Here is a 14043-nt window from a genome sequence, read left to right on the forward strand (position 1 = left end):
TTTACACACACACAACCACACACAGAAAATACTAGTACTACAGAAACGTGAAGGCAGTTTGCCTTTAGCACAAGATTAACGAACAAGATATCTAAGCAGCAACTTTTCCCTTTCCACCTTCCCTTCCCTAGTTAATCTCCACTGATTAATTCTCCTAATTAACTCAATAAACGGCTAAGGGCAAAGGAAACTTTTACCATTCTCCCTGGCTAGTTCAGTTTCCATCACTAGCAGCTTTAAGGTAATTAAGTGTCTGACCACCATCACCAGAGTGGCCATTAGAGTTTCCTCCTCTGCCTTCACCACAGATTCCAATATCTTGCTTGCCACTACCTATGCGTACAAAGTTTGGAAACCCTCCTCCGGTTCCTATGTAGACCAATGCGAAATGCTGCCGAAATTTAGTCAAATTTTTGTAAATAATGGTAACCCTTACATTTGAAGCTAACATAAAAGGCAGTTTTCCTAAATGGGATAGGGCCACACCTATAAATAAAAAAGTGAGATTTTCGTGCATGGAATTGCTTAGATGGATCGAAGTTGGATGAATGAAAGTCGCATGAGCCCAGAATATGAGGATGGCGTCGAACAGTTCTTTCAATTTGCTTCAGAAAGAGGTCGACCGAATGAAGAAGGAAAATATTATTGCCCTTGCATTAACTGTTTGAATGGAAGACGACAATTACTCGATGATATACGGGACCATCTATTGTGTGATGGGATTAAGAAGAATTACACGACGTAGATATGGCATGGTGAAGTCACAGACATGTAGAGTGGGTCCCAATCTGAACCGTTTGATGAAGAAATAGGAGATCGGTTAGAGGACATGATTTGTGACCTTGGACAAGAGTCTTTCCAGCAAGCACACGCTCCTTTGTATGAAGGATTGCAGAGTGATTCTAAGAAGCCTTTGTATGCAGGGTGCAAGAATTCCTTAACCCTGTTGTCTCCTGTGTTAAGTCTGGTTAATGTGAAGGCCAGGTATGGGTGGAGTGACAAAAGTTTCACCTCACTGCTTGAGGTAGTGCACAATCTGCTTCCGGAGGACAACACATTGCCTAAAAGTTACTATAAGGCAAAAAAAATATTGTGTCCGCTGGGTATGGAGTATCAGAAGATTCATGCTTGCCCCAATGATTGCATAGTGTACAGGCATGAATTCCAAGAAATGTCCAAATGCCCTATCTGTGGGACTTCACGGTACAAAGTGAAGGATGAAGAAGAAAGCAGTTCTGATGAGGATGACGCAAAAGACCTTACATGGCATGCAAATGGAAGGATTTCTGATGGAATGGTCTGTCACCCGGCTGATTGCTCGCAGTGGAAGAAGATTGATGGTTTGTATCCAGATTTTGGGAAAAAGCCAAGAAATCTTAGACTTGGACTAGCCAGTGATGGAATGAATCCATATGGCACCTTAAGCACTCAACACAGTTCATGGCCAGTTCTGCTAGTAATTTACAATTTGCCTCCTTGGTTGTGCATGAAGCGAAAATACATGATGTTGTCTATGATGATATCGGGCCCAAGACAGCCAGGAAATGACATTGATGTTTATCTAAGTTCGTTGGTTGAAGATCTGAGAAAGTTGTGGGACGAGGAGGTTGTAGTGTTTGATGCGTTTCGAAAGTAGACCTTTGAAATGCGTATAATGCATTTTTGTACCATTAATGACTTTCCAGCATATGGGAATCTCAGCGGTCACAGTGTTAAGGGTCATCATGCATGCCCCATCTGTGAAGAAAATACAAGTTACATACTGATCGAGGCCGTACCCGAATCAAATAAACATGAAAATGCAGTAACTAGGAAGTGATCCTAGGTCGTTTCCCAACGAGCAGTGACAAACCAAATGTTCATAATATACTTGCAGTAACAGTAACGATGGGGGGGGTTTGGTTGTTTGGTAATTAAAGAGCAGACAAATAAAATGGAATACGAAACTACTAATATTAAAAACGAGTTGTTTCCTCTGATTCAGAAGCCACTCTCTTATCCTGGGTTATGGAGAATTCGTCCCTAACAGTCAACCACTTAATCCAACCCTATTTCAATTTACTAAGCGAAAATCAACTTAGGGTTTTCAATACGTGATTAGGCACCACATACACCAGTTAGCCCTTCGTCCATTAAGCATGAACGCAAGTTAGGCTCAGAGGCAATTAATCGAACACGAAGCGTGCACTGATTAATATTCACGAAATTGGGATAACTGGTGAAGGGAAAACTGCCAGGAAACCACATTACAAACGAAACCTCAAAGAGAGTTGGGCTTCGTCCTCAAAAGGAAACAACACCAGAAAATCTAGCCTTCCATGGATTCAAACAGAGAACGCAATTGAAACATGAAACAGAAACGTAAACAAACATAAATGTAAAATGGAACAGAAACGTAAATGAGAGTAGAAGAAGAAACAAGAACGAAATTGTAATTAGAAGCAGAAAACGTAAAATTGCATTACGAACTCAGAAACGTCAAAACAGAAAAACGAAAACCCTAAAACCAAGCTCTGAATAATGAATAGCATAACAGAATAGAATGCCCTGCACGAATCCCAAGGCAGCTATTTAAAAAGAGTCACTCAAAGTCACTGGGCCCTATTACAATACTCTGGCCCAAAACGAAATAAACATTGAACAACATAAAATAAAATTGCGAAATTTCCTAATTAGAAATTAACTAAGGTAAGCGCTTCTTTATTTGCCCTCTTCAAGTCCACAACCAAAATCCGGATTAAGCCCGATGTTTCATTAATTCCTGAAATTAGATTAAAAACATCAAATTAGCTAAATGAGCCCAAATAATAAAACTGCCTAATTAATTGACAATTAAGACCAATCAATAATTAAAATGGTGCAAAAAGGGTTTAGAAAATAGAAGAAAATGATGGCACATCAAAACCCCCCATACTTAGCCTTTTGCACTCCTGGGAAAAATGAAACAAAGAACAAAATCCAAGGATATGAAAGGGAGACAAACAAAAACATTCACATATTTCTCAATGAACATCAAGGAATGAAAGGAATGGGTAACATCTAACATAAGGAGATCCAAAAAGTCAAGACATTCATGAAAATCATCCAAGCAACCCAATCATGGCAAAATAGTTAATCAGCTCAAGAATGAAAAGTGATAAAGCCTCACAAGATATACACTCTATCTCTCAAGTGTCTAGGCTACTATTTACCCTCAAAGCACCCATGAAAGCAAACACCACATAAACTTTGCAAGATTCTAAAATTGACAATCAACCCATAAACACAAGCACATGAGGATCAAAAGGTCTTTTAAGGTTGTAATGGGGCCAAGGACAAGGTATGGAGAAATATGGAATAAGTGGCTAAATCCCAAAGGAATAGAGGAGCAAAGGGGAATAAGTGCATATTAAAAAAAAATAAGAAAATATAAAGAAGTAAAGATAAAAATTAAACATGAAGAGTAGAACCAAGAGTTTCATCATTCTTGTGCCATTTAAGATCTTATTCACTCAACTTTATTGCTTTTCTTTTTTTTTTTTCGATTTTTTTTTTTTTTTTTTTTTTACTCTTTGGCCTTTGAGAAACAACATTTCATTCAGCATGTCCAACATTTAACCAATATACAATGTACATCAAGTATGGCCCAAAATACATCATGAAGCATAGCCAACAAAACAAGTTGTCCAATGAAACAAAAACCCCCCACACTTATTCCCAAAACAATTCCAAAGCTCCAAAATTCCTTAAGGATATGGTAATATCATGGTTTTTCACTTAAGGCTTGTAGTGAGCTTCAAAACAAGGAAAGGGAAACAAGGCTCAAAAGGGCTATCAAAGGAATTAATTCAAGGTAAGTCCATTTGGCTAGAAGCTTATAAGAACAAAATTGCCTTACTCATTTCCAAATATGCATGTGAATTAGGACGCATCAACAAGAATCAAGCCAAGGCAAGTGCAAGCAATCAATGGGGCAAAACACACCAAAAGATTATGATGATGGATGGCTCAAATTCTCACAAAGGTAAAATCATCACTTTCAAATTGAGCTTTCAAAACTATCATGACATGTAGAGAAGAATCAAGGATTTCAAGTCACAAAATGTCAAGAACTTTTATTTTCATAACAATTACCCATTTCTTGAACATATCCTATAATTCAAAGAAAAATATGCAAAGTTGTACATGCAAACAAAATTGACCTAAAATATTAAACTAGAAACCCAACAAAACTAACAAATTTAACACAAACAAAACTAACAAAAGTAGCAAAACTAAAACCAAAGAACACTCCCCCCATACTTAAACAACACATTGTCCTCAATGTAGCACAATTAAAAGATTAAAAGCAATTAAACCATAAAATAGAATAGGACAAATGTAATAAAAGTAAAGAAAGAGATAGTAAAAGGAGAACTCTCTAAGTCATGGTGGAGGAAGAGTAGGGTGGAGTAAGGAAGTCTCTTCCAACACTACGTCCACTAAAGAAGGGTTCGTGAGGAATGGCTTAAGTCGATGTCCGTTGACCTTGAAGCTCTTGTTTGTGGAGTCGCTTTTGATCTCAACTGTACCATAAGGAAAAACATTAGTAACAACAAAAGGACCAATCCACTTAGACCTCAACTTACCACTCATGAGTCCAAGCCTAGAATTATACAATAACACTTTTTGCCCAACCACGAAGTCTTTTTTAACTATCATGCTATCATGGAACTTCTTGGTCTTTTCTTTGTAGAACTTGGCATTCTCGTAGGCTTCTAGGCGGATTTCATCTAACTCACTCAGTTGCAACTTCCTTTCCTCGCCAGCTTGATCCATAGAGAAGTTGCAAGTCTTCACTGCCCAGTATGCTTTGTGCTCAATTTCCACTGGAAGATGACATGCCTTTCCAAAGACAACCCGATAAGGAGACATTCCTATGGGTGCTTTGTAGGCAGTCCTATGTGCCCAAAGAGCATCATCTAGCCTGGTACTCCAATCTTTCCTGCTTGGCTGCACAATTTTCTCTAAAATTCTCTTGATCTCCCTATTAGAAATTTCTGCCTGTCCATTGGTTTGGGGGTGGTATTGTGTGGATACCCTGTGTACAACCCCGTACATTTTAAGCAGGGCATGCATTGTCCTGTTGCAAAAATGGGTTCCTTGATCACTAACAATTGCTTTAGGTACTCCAAACCTGCAAAATAGATTAGACCTGACAAAGTCTGCGACAACTTTAGCATCATTAGTTCTAGTGGGCTTGGCTTCCACCCATTTTGAAACATAATCAACTGCAAGGAGAATATAAACATAACCAAAAGAGACAGGAAAAGGACCCATGAAATCTATACCCCAGACATCAAACACCTCACAGAATAGCATAGGTTGCTGAGGCATTTGTTATCGCCATGTAAGTGCACTTCTTGCTCTCTGACACTACTCACAAGTGCTACAAATCTTCCACGCATCTTTAAAGATGGTGGGCCAATAAAAGCCACAGTCAAGCACTTTGCAAGCTGTCCTTTGAACACCCAGATGACCTCCAAATGCGGAAGAATGACAGAACCGTAGGACTGAGTAAGTCTCATGATCTGGAATGCATCGTCTAATGACCTGATCACTGCACAATTTCCACAAGTAGGGGTCATCCCAAATAAAATGCTTAGCATCACTTTTAATTTTATCTTTTTGGGCCTTAGATGCTAAGGGAGGAAAAATAGAGGCAACTAAATAATTGACAATGTTAGCAAACCAGGGAGTAGAAAGAGAGTCAGAAATACTATACAATATATACAAATGATCATCCGGGAAATCATCCCGAATAGGTGAATCTGCATCAGAGACACGTTCGATACGACTCAAATGATCAGCAACAAGATTTTGTGCTCCGCTCCTATCACGGATCTCCAAGTCAAACTCTTGGAGCTAGAGCATCCATCGGATCAACCTAGGCTTAGAATCAGCCTTCTTCAACAAGTACTTTAGAGCTGCATGGTCAGTATAAACAATAATGCGAGTACCAAGCAAATAAGAACGAAATTTTTCAAGAGCAAAAACTATGGCTAGAAGCTCTTTCTCAGTAGTAGTATAATTTGCTTGGGCAGCATCTAAAGTCCTAGAAGCATAATATATCACCCTGGGCAATTTATCAATTTTCTGAGCAAGGACAGCCCCCAATGCATAATTTGATGCATCACACATAAGCTCAAAAGGGGCTGTCCAATCGGGTGCCTGGATGATGGGGGTGGTAGTCAATGCTCTTTTGAGGCAATCAAAAGCCTCTTTGCATCTGTCATTAAAGTCAAACTCCACCTCCTTTTGCAACAAGTTGGACAGTGGAAGGGCTACTTTGCTAAAATCCCTTATAAAGCGCCTGTAGAATCCTGCATGACCAAGAAAAGATCGCACCTCTCGCACACAAGAGGGGTAAGGCAATTGTGAAATAACAGAAATTTTTGCAGGATCTACTTCAATGCCCTTATTGGAAATAATGTGGCCTAAAACTATACCTTGCTCAACCATAAAATGACATTTTTCAAAATTTAGAACAAGGTTAGTTTCAATGCATCTATTCAAAACTTTTTCCAAACTATTCAAACAACCATCAAAAGAGGATCCATATACAGTGAAATCATCCATAAACACCTCTATGTAATTTTCTAAAAAATCACTGAAAATACTAATCATGCACCGCTGGAAGGTACCAGGGGCATTGCACAGGCCGAAAGGCATCCTCCTATAAGCAAAAGTGCCGAAGGGGCAGGTGAATGTGGTCTTTTCCTGATCCTCAGGAGCAATAGTAATTTGCATATAACCAGAAAAACCATCAAGGAAACAGTAGTGGGATTTACCTGCCAGGCGTTCAAGCATCTGGTCAATGAATGGCAGGGGAAAATGGTCCTTTTTGGTAACCTGGTTCAGCCTCCTATAGTCAATGCAGACTCTCCAACTGTTCTGCACCCGAGTAGGAATCAGCTCCCCCTTCTCATTTCTGATCACTGTGAGGCCAGTCTTTTTCGGGACTACCTGGACGGGACTCACCCATTGGCTGTCGGAGATAGGATAAATGATTCCAGCTTGCAAAAGCTTGGTTATCTCCTTCTTCACTACATCAAGAATCACCGGGTTGAGTCTTCTCTGTGGCTGTCTTACTGGTTTAGCTCCATCCTCTAAATTTATTCGATGCATACATGTGGATGGGCTAATACCAGGAATGTCCGCCAGGGTCCAGCCTATAGCCTTCTTATGCTTCTTGAGAACTGACAACAACTTCTCCTCTTGCTCATCAGCAAGGGAGGCAGATATAATCACTGGAAAACTCTTGCTATCATCCAAGTAAGCGTATTTTAAATTTGATGGCAGAGGCTTCAATTCTGGTGTGGTCGGCTGGACAGTGGTAGAAGGAGATGGTTTCTCAGCCTTGACCTCATAAAGAAAGTCAGAGGTATGTGTACTTCCTGAAACATGGTTAGTCCTATCTGACTCTATAAAATCAATCTCAAGAGGTAAAACACCACCACCAGGCATGCAATCAATATCACTCTCAGATTCACTCTCAGCATCAAATTCAGACATATGATCAAGTACAATTTCAGACTCAATGCATGAAGAGTGAGAGGCATGCAGATTAGAATAAAGATCAGTCATGTATTCATCAACAACATGGTCAATTATTTCAGCACGAAATACAGAAAGATCTTCAGATGGGTATTTCATAGCATCCAGAATATTAAAATGAACAGTTATATCACCAAACTCCATGGACAGTGTGCCTGCATAAACATCTATCTTAGTTCTAGCAGTTTTCATAAAGGGTCTGCCTAGAATGATGGGAACTGATCCTTGAGAAAATCCATCTTCCATATTCAAGATATAAAAATCAACAGGGAAAATCAATTCACCAACTCTAACTAAGATATCCTCTATGAAACCAGCATGACAGACAACACTTCTATTAGCTAAATGAATTACCACATCAGTTGACTGCAAGGGACCTAGAGATAGAGAATTAAAAATAGACAGAGGCATAACACTAACAGAAGCTCCTAAATCTAGCATGGCATTCCTCTAATGGCAATAGCATCATTTCTGACACTGAATTGCTGGGAGTTGGAAGCCATCTTCTCAATTAAATTTCTGGCTTCAACAGGGGTCATGTCTCCAAGGGCTCCACCATTGGCAGCATCTATCATACTTCTCTCCATATTACTGAGTCCTTCTTAAAAATACTGGAGAAGAAGTTGCTCTGAAATCTGGTGGTGAGGGCAACTGGCACATAATTTTTTAAATCTCTCCCAGTATTCATATAGGCTCTCTCCACTGAGTTGTCTAATGCCTGAAATATCCTTTCTGATGGTCGTGGTCCTAGAAGCAGGGAAAATGTTTTCTAAGAATACTCTCTTAAGGTCATCCCAGCTCGTGATGGACCTTGGAGCAAGGTAATACAGCCAGTCCTTTGCCACTCCCTCTAATGAATGAGGAAAAGCCTTCAGAAATATGTGGTCCTCTTGGACATCTGGGGGTTTCATGGTGGAGCAGACAATATGAAATTCCTTCAAATGTTTGTGCGGGTCTTCACCTACAAGGCCATGAAACTTTGGAAGCAAATGAATTAGTCCAGTTTTAAGAACATATGGGACATCCTCATCAGGGTATTGGATGCACAAGCTTTCATAGGTGAAATCAGGTGCAGCCATTTCCCTTAGAGTCCTCTCACGAGGTGGAGGTTGTGCCATGTTCTCAGAATGTGCAAAATCAGAATGCTCAGAATCAGAATGCTCAAAATTATAATGCTCAAGATCAGGATGTTCAAAATCACCAATAACTCACCAGTTATGGAATGCTCAGAATGATCAAAAGGTATAAAATGATGCCTAACTAATCTATGAAATGTCCTATCTATCTCAGGATCAAAGGGTTGTAAGTCAGATAGATTGCCTCTAGTCATACACTACATTCAGCATGCACACAACTAGTTGCCTTGTCATGTAAATAAAGGTGTAGGTTTGAACTACAGCTACCCTCAAATGATATCCAAATGACTTGAAATTTTGTGAGCAACCCTATAAAATGATGAGAAGATAGCACAAAAAAATTCAGACAAAAATTCAAAGTCTAACTATGAAAGCTAAAAATGGTAGGTTAAGAAAAATAAGTGAATAAAACTTGAAAAATAAAAAACTTTTGACAGAATCGCTTTTTTTGGACGATGGAGACCTCAGCCAGCCTATGGCGGCTGCCACGACGTAGGAAATTTTTTTCTACCCCAAATGCATATATAATAATTGCGATTCTGATAACCGGAGCAAAAGTTATGGCCGTTTGAAGTTTTGACAAACACAAAATTTGCTAGTTTTTTGGAACTTTCAAATCTGACCAAACTAAAGGCTCTAGCTATTTTTCCCACAAAATATGGATTAAAAGAAGTTACCACAAAAAAATTCAGCCAAAAATAACAACCCTAGCTACTAAAACAAAAAATCCCAATTAATTCAGCATGGGTGGTCGCTAAAATCCGTCTCTAATTGATTTCTACTACTACTCTGTTTTTGCCGCAAGCTGATTTCTACTACTACTCTGCTTTCAAGCACAATATTCACAGCAAAACACACAAGACTAAAACAGGGGAAACGCTTAATGGGAAAACTGAAACAGAACACACATTAAACAAAATACCAGGACACTAAACAACACTAACACACATACTAACACAATACTAACAATTAAACATAAAACACGAAAGGATTAAACACACAGCACTAGCTAGCTATTATGAACCTTTGGACACTGCTCCCCGGCAACGGCGCCAAATTTGATCGAGGCCGTACCCGAATCAAATAAACATGAAAATGCAGTAACTAGGAAGTGATCCTAGGTCGTTTCCCAACAAGCAGTGACAAGCCAAATGTTCATAATATACTTGCAGTAACAGTAACGATGGGGGGGGGGGGGGTTTGGTTGTTTGGTAATTAAAGAGCAGACAAATAAAATGGAATACGAAACTACTAATATTAAAAACGAGTTGTTTCCTCTGATTCAGAAGCCACTCTCTTATCCTGGGTTATGGAGAATTCGTCCCTAACAGTCAACCACTTAATCCAACCCTATTTCAATTTACTAAGCGAAAATCAACTTAGGGTTTTCAATACGTGATTAGGCACCACATACACCAGTTATCCCTTCGTCCATTAAGCATGAACGCAAGTTAGGCTCAGAGGCAATTAATCGAACACGAAGCGTGCACTGATTAATATTCACGAAATTGGGATAACTGGTGAAGGGAAAACTGCCAGGAAACCACATTACAAACGAAACCTCAAAGAGAGTTGGGCTTCGTCCTCAAAAGGAAACAACACCAGAAAATCTAGCCTTCCATGGATTCAAACAGAGAACGCAATTGAAACATGAAACAGAAACGTAAACAAATAGAAATGTAAAATTGAACAGAAACGTAAATGAGAGTAGAAAAAGAAACAAGAACGAAATTGTAATTAGAAGCAGAAAACGTAAAATTGCATTACGAACTCAGAAACGTCAAAACAGAAAAACGAAAACCCTAAAACCAAGCTCTGAATAATGAATAGCATAACAGAATAGAATGCCCTGCACGAATCCCAAGGCAGCTATTTAAAAAGAGTCACTCAAAGTCACTGGGCCCTATTACAATACTCTGGCCCAAAACGAAATAAACACTGAACAACATAAAATAAAATTGCGAAATTTCCTAATTAGAAATTAACTAAGGTAAGCGCTTCTTTATTTGCCCTCTTCAAGTCCACAACCAAAATCCGGATTAAGCCCGATGTTTCATTAATTCCTGAAATTAGATTAAAAACATCAAATTAGCTAAATGAGCCCAAATAATAAAACTGCCTAATTAATTGACAATTAAGACCAATCAATAATTAAAATGGTGCAAAAAGGGTTTAGAAAATAGAAGAAAATGATGGCACATCACATACAACTTAAACATGGGAGAAAAACTGTCTACAGTAGGCATCGTCGCTTTCTAACACCCAATCATCCTTACACACGACTAAAAAAAGCTTTTAATGGAAGTCAAGAGCATGATATTGTGCCGATACCATTGACTGGTGAGCAGGTATATCAGCGAGTTCAACACCTGAATACTGGGAAGATCCAAAAGAAGGATAAAAGTCAAAGTTGCATATGGAAGAAGAGGTCCATTTTCTTTGATCTTCCGTACTGGTATGATCTTGACGTTAGACATTGTATTGATGTTATGCATATGGAGAAAAATGTTTGTGACAGTGTGATTGGGATGCTCCTTAACATTCAAGGCAAGACGAAGGATGGCTTGAATACCCGTCAAGATCTAGCTGATATGGGTATATGATCACAATTGCAACCAAGGTCTGATGGGAAGAAAATTTACTTGCCCCTAGCCTGCCATACTTTGTCCAAGAAGGAAAAGATAAGTTTTTGTCAGTGTCTTCGTCGGGTGAAGGTTCCACAAGGATACTAATGCAATCCTACCCCCCAAGGGCATTGGATAGAAGACTCCAAGAAGATTGGGCCAAAGATGCAAGAGAAGGCCCTAGGGTTCTCATGAGCCTTAGGGTAGATTTCGGGCCCATGGGCTAAGTATGAGCCCACTTATCTTTGTACATATTAGATTAAGGTTCCATTAATTTTTGTGGGCTCCATAATGTAGATAGGGTACCCTAGAAATATAGGATTTTTCAGCCCTTGTATTTTAGGGCACCTAGACTAGTTTTTGTATCAGGGGTAGTTTTGTAATTTCACATGCACTAAGTGAATATTTGATGTGTGTGGTTGGAAATAAATTTAATTGAATTGGTAGAAGCCCAATCCAATTAAATTTTAGAGGGGGAGGTGAACATTTGCTTACTACACCCCATTGCCACATCATATAATCACACTTTGTGCATGTCCTTCATGCTTTACATGCCTCATGACACCTAAGCACACTTAGTGGAGAATCTTGGAATTGATCTTGGATTAGTGGGCTGAACCATAACTAAAATTCACTAATCATAATTAGTGAAATTTTGGCTCCAAAGTTTGGCTCCACAAATTCAATTTCAAATTCAAGTGAAATTTGAATTGAAATTCAAATTTCCCTCCAATTTTGTGTGACCCATAGGCTATAAATTGAGGTCATGTGTGTGCATTTTTTTCAACTTTGATCATTTGAATATTAAACTTCAGATTTCAATGCTTATTAGAGCACAAAATTTCGTGCTCTTCTCTCCCTCTCCCCTCATTCATCTCCTTCCTCCAAGCTCTTATCCATGGCCTCCTATGGTGGTGAGCTTCTTCTAGACTCATCTTCTCCTTGAAGTGGCATCTCCTCTCTCTCTTCCTTTCTCCATTTCACTGCCATTCATCTTCCAAGAAGCAAAGGAATCCATTGATGAAGAAGATCCTAGGCCTACAAGCTCCAATGGAGCTTACGTCATGTGGTATAAAGAGCATCTTCATCTAGGTGATGTTCTTTTGCTTCCTCTATCTTTTTGTTCGGTGAATTCTCTTTAATTCCTTGTTCTTCATATTATTCTCCTTGTATATCCTCCATTGTCTTGTGGTTTGGTGCTGTTTAGAGTAGATTCAAAAAAAATAAACCGATTAAATCTTAGATCTACACTTGTTCTTGCATTTCTATGGTTCAAATTTTGTAGATCTACTCTTGAATCATGTTTTTTGTGTTGATTTTAGGTTCTATCATTTTTCATTCATAATATTCTTGTGCTGAACCTTTAGATCTAAATTTTCTTCCAAAATATTGATTAGAAAAAAAACACTAAAATCTAAGTGTAAATCACTTAATCCATGTTGTCTTAGAGTCATGTTTAGTCATAGTAATTGTCACATTATGTTCTAAGTTTGTGTTGAATTTTTATTTTGTTGATTGAATTCTAGATACATTTGTTCATGTATTCTAGTCATTCTTAGCCTATCTTTTGAATTTTGAGTCGAATTCATGCATGTTATTTAGTTCATAACATGTTCTAAATCAATTCCTAGAAGTAGCCTTGTTCTTGAACTTTTTTTTTATTTCTAAGTTTCCTACATGATGCCTATGATGAAGTTGAGTTGTGGTGCTGAGTTGTGGCTGGATTTGTGGATCAAAATAAGTCTTAAGCTCTCTCGAATTGTTTTATTCAAGATAATTGAGCATAGGCAAACACAAATTGTAACTATCCAAGCCTTAAGCAACATAAACACTACTCTTGATTTCTAGGTTGAAATCTCTGGTGCTGGCAGCTTGAACATGCGAACTTGTATAAATTACTGGGAATTAGTGACTACGTTTTTTGAGCTGAAATTTTTACTGAATTTTCTAGACATATGGACCAAAATTATAAAAAAAAAAGAACCAAGCGATTTGTGATGGAAGCTTGCTTGTGGGGGCTTCTATGGAGGCTGGATCTTTGAGCTTCAATGAGGTCCTTTAATGCTGATTTTCCACCATGGAGATGCAGCGGAAGACAAAGGAGAAGAGGTGAGAGGAGGCTCCATCCACTAGGGAATAAGCCATGGAAGAAGGAGCTTCACCACCAAGATGAGCCTTGGATAAGAAGCTTGGAAGGATGCTTCAATGGAGGAAAAGAAAGAGGGAGAGAAAGAGAGAGGGGGGAGCACGAAATTGAAGGAATAAAAGAGGGAGACAAGTGGAACTTTGAAGTATGTCTCACAAGACTCTCATTTATCAAAGTTGCAACAAGTGTTACACATGCTTCTATTTATAGACTAGGTAGCTTCCTTGAGAAGCTTTCTTTAGAAAACTTCCTTGAGAAGCTTCTTTGAGAAAACTTCCTTGAGAAGCTAGAGCTTAGCTACACACACCCCTCTCATAACTAAGCTCACCTCCTTGAGAAGCTTCCTTAAGAAGATTCCTAAAGAAGCTAGAGCTTAGCTACACACACCTCTCTAATAGCTAAGCTCACCCCCATGACAAAAAAAAGTCCTTACTACAAAGACTACTCAAAATGCCCCGAAATACATGGCTAAAACCCTATACTACTAGAATGGCCAAAATACAAGGCCCAGACGAAGGCAAAACCTATTCTAATATTTACAAAGATAAGCGGGCTCATACTT

The 14043-nt window shown here is 38.8% G+C and overlaps 1 non-coding gene and 1 pseudogene across 1 annotated transcript; one reads left to right on the forward strand and one right to left on the reverse strand.

The window, feature by feature from the left end:
• Window positions 1-214: 214 nt before the first annotated feature.
• LOC100785392 (kinesin-like protein KIN-14M) overlaps window positions 215-14043 on the reverse strand; it is a 53427-nt pseudogene continuing 39598 nt past the window's right edge.
• On the forward strand, window positions 8209-8315 carry LOC112998273 (small nucleolar RNA R71). Its single transcript, XR_003263310.1, has one exon. It is a non-coding gene; the product is annotated as a small nucleolar RNA R71 (small nucleolar RNA).

This window comes from Glycine max, chromosome 10, assembly GCF_000004515.6.
Source record: "Glycine max cultivar Williams 82 chromosome 10, Glycine_max_v4.0, whole genome shotgun sequence".
Lineage (NCBI taxonomy): Eukaryota > Viridiplantae > Streptophyta > Magnoliopsida > Fabales > Fabaceae > Glycine > Glycine max.